The following is a 3880-nucleotide window of genomic DNA, read 5'->3' as shown; positions in this document are numbered from 1 at the left end:
TATCTATCAGATCTCACTCTCATAAGTGGCCTTATAGGGATTGACAACCCCTATTTGTGTTGGTTGCGAGGATTTATTTGTTTTGTGCAGGTGCGAGGGACTCACACGTAGCCTCCTACTGGATTGATACATTGGTTCTCAAAAATTGAGGGAAATACTTACTCTCCTTTGCTGCATCATCCCTTCCTCTTCGGGGAAAACCAACATAGTGCTCAAGAGGTAGAACACGTCCGAATAGGTGGCTGTCATCATGTGTCGAGGTATGTCCTTGCGATTTGTAGATCGATCTTGAGTGTTCTGCTTTGCTACCCAAAGTCTTGTTGACGGTCGTATGTATAACCCCGAGCTGTTTTGTTCTTGCTTTTACTGCGAGGTGGGTGGTTTGGTGTTCGGCTTGAGTTGCCGCTTTACATGTGCCCAGTTGTGGTCGACCTGCCGCATTGTGCGATGATGGTACGGGCTCCAGCACCCAATCGTCGCCCTGGGATAGCAATCTATGCTTCGGGTAGCTTTTGGCTGGTCCACTAAGGCCGTAATCTTTGGTGGCTAGGACTTCGGTCCATCTATCATTGAGCAGATCTTGGTCAGCTTGAAGCTGTTGCTGCTTCTTTTTCAGGCTCCTTGCAGTGGCTATTAGTTGGCGTTTAAAGTGCTCCTGCTCACGAGGTTCCTCAGGCACGATGAAATCCTCAGTGCCGAGGCCCACCACATCCCCAGAGAGCAGAAGGTAATTGTCGTCCTCCGAATCTTCATGTGTGACCTGTTTAGCAGGGCTAACCTACCTATCTTCCCATTCATCTTGTTCATTAGTTGTATCAACGGGGTCTTCGTTGTCATCGGCATCATTGTTCGTGCCGTCGATATTCTCAGAGTCATAATCCAGTGTATCGGTCGAATACTCGACTGTGGCTATGAAGTGGGTGGCGGCTGGGAAGTAAAATTATCCATCGTCAACCCCTAGTTCGAGCCGGATATAGTTCGGCTGAGAGTCCTCCGCCAAGGACATGTTTTTAAATGAATTTAGCCCATCGCCTAAAGGCGAGTGCTGGAAGATGTCTGCGGCGCTGAATTTGAAGATCGATAAACGATCAAGCTCGGCGTCCGCGGGCTCGCGTGGTTCGGAACCTATGGTCGGAGATGAGTCCGGTGTTCCGGTGGTATGGGCATCGTGTGAGACCAGGTCCATGTGCGGCTCCAATGCTGTGGAATCTGCGGCCTCCGTGGTGGGGTTAATCCTCCCGTCTTCGGGTGGCGCTTCTTGCTCTGGCTCCAGGGCCAGAGCGGTTACAGGAGCGATCTCCTAGATGCGGTCCGATGACAGATTTAGGTCATGATCATCGGGGTGATCGGGAGCGGCTACTGCGGTATCGAATCCGGCGAAGATTAGGTCTCCACGGATGTCTGTGACGTAGTTCAAGCTCCCGAATCTGACCTAATGGCCAAGGGCATAGTTTTCGACCTGCTCCAGATGGCCAAACGAGTTTGCCTGCAGTGCGAAGCCACCGAACACGAAGATCTGCCTGGGGAGGAAAGTTTCTCCGCAGACAGCGTCATTATTGACGAATGAAGGGGCCATTAAACTTTCAGCGACAGCACAGAGGAACTCTGAATGAAAGCACCAATGTCGGTGTCAAAACCGGCGGATCTCGGGTAGGGGGTCCCGAACTGTGCGTCTAAGGTTGATGGTAATAGGAGACAGGGGACACGATGTTTACCCAGGTTCGAGCCCTCTCTATGGAGATAATACCCTACTTCTTGCTTGATTGATATTGATGAATATGAGTGTTACAAGAGTTGATCTACCACGAGATCGTAATGGCTAAACCCTAGAAGTCTAGCCTGTATGACTACGGTATTGAGTATATCCTTTCCGGACTACACCCTCCGGTTTATATAGACACCGGGGGGTCTAGGGTTACATAGAGTCGGTTACATAAGATGGAATCCTCATAGTTATTCGCCAAGCTTGCCTTCCACGCCAAGGAGAGTCCCATCCGGACACGGGTACAGTCTTCGGTCTTCATATCTTCACAGCCCATCAGTCCGGCCCATAGATAACAGGTCGGACGCCTGAAGACCCCTTAGTCTAGGACTCCCTCACCCACACTTTCAGGAATTATGCCGTTTTCTTTACACGGATTATTTTTTGTCGAAAAATGTGCCAAGGTAAACAGCGCAAGCTAATTTCTATTTGGACGCGTTAACACAGTATGGGTCACAAAACTATTATTATTTTCAAAATGGAACAAAAGATTTGCCTCATCAATTAATTAAATAACATGAAATATCTTTGTTTCCTGATAAGATGCATTCCTAATAGCCAATCAAATTATATTATCTTCAATTATTATGAGACAAATCTCATCAGACTACATGTTCCTTTCTTACGTTAGTGGAAAAAACATGTTCCTTTTTTGTGTTAGCGATGCGCCGATGCATTCCAATTTTTGAAATAAAAGATACATTTAATTCCCAGTGAGGATACTATACAACACACTAATATGTCTGATTTCATATAATTGTATTAATGATTCAAACAAATCTATATTATTTTTCTTTTCATGGTTTAATATTTTTCACTCCATAATCCTCCTCCGATGTAGTGATATAAGTCCCGTGGCAACGCGCAGGGTATCACCTAGTTCTAAAGTAGAAGAAACGATCGTCTAGTCATCTACTTCTTGTGACGCTCCCACCACTGCTCTGTGGCTCGACCCCTTGTCTGGGGCAGAAAGAAGACAATTCCTCATGTCAACGATCCGCCTTTACATCTCGTAGCTTGTGTACGCGTCCATGGCCGCGTATTTGACATGTTGTTCATCCAGTCTCTCATGCCACACACTGTGCTAGACATCCTTATCCTTATTTCTCTCATTCTTCATCTTCATGTAGTAGGGGTTGATGATGGCCGAGGCGAGGTCGACCAGGGAGTTCAGTTTGTTTTTGTCGCTGCCCCAGACCTTGTAGTGGCGCTGGATGTTGACAAAATTCGGGCATTTCAAGCCCAAAACCTAGAGCGCTTTTAGATCGTTGGCGGTGTCCACCATAGCGAAACTGTAGTCAGAGCTGTTGATAAACTTGGTTTAATGCTCGGAAGGCCTTGTGTCCAGGTGGTAGTAGTTGACGAGGACGTCATGTTGCACGCATAACTGGGTGACGGCAACCTTCTGATCGTGGTCGGCATGACCCATGGTGTACTCGAGGTCGAAGCCGACCACTTGGTACTTGTCCTCGGCAAGGAACTGCTCCATAGTTTGGATGGCGCTCTCCACCGAGACCAGATCGTTCGTGTACACCACTGAGAGAGCCTTCCCCCTCACGTGGGTGTCCACGACGTGTTGCATGGTGAACTGCCCGCCACTGTCGTCATCGACCGCTGGGAGCGCCATTGGAGCCACGGGGAGCGCCATTGGAGGATGTCCTCTCTATATGTGTCCTCATGGGTGTGCTTATTGTGTCGTGTGAGACGAGAGATGAAGGTAAATGGTCACAGGAATAAAAGGGGGCCTGGCGGCGTGGATTCTCGGCGCGTCCGCATGGTAGTTTTTGCAGCAGGTAACTGCATCATCGTGCTGCGCCCGGCGCAACCGCATGCACACGAACGTGCATGATCGTGCGCCAGCCCCAAACACTGGCAGCGCGCATGGAGGGACGAGGGAAGAGCACCCGGAGGGACGCGAGAGCAGAGCGCGCCGTGGCTGCCTGAACTGCAAGCAACCACACGCATAGAGCAGTTAAACACGCAGGAAATGGTTACCTACGAGCTGGCCGACAGTTGTGTCGCTGCGTAGAGAGTGGCCGTGTGCTACCATCTCCGTCTAGTGTATAGTCCCCTTTATATTATGTGCTATACTTTGCCCTCAATTTTAACTAACAAAAT

This window comes from Triticum dicoccoides, chromosome 7A, assembly GCF_002162155.2.
Source record: "Triticum dicoccoides isolate Atlit2015 ecotype Zavitan chromosome 7A, WEW_v2.0, whole genome shotgun sequence".
Taxonomy (NCBI): Eukaryota; Viridiplantae; Streptophyta; class Magnoliopsida; order Poales; family Poaceae; genus Triticum; species Triticum dicoccoides.
The sequence above is the reverse complement of the archived record's forward strand: the minus strand, read 5'-3'. Positions refer to the sequence as shown.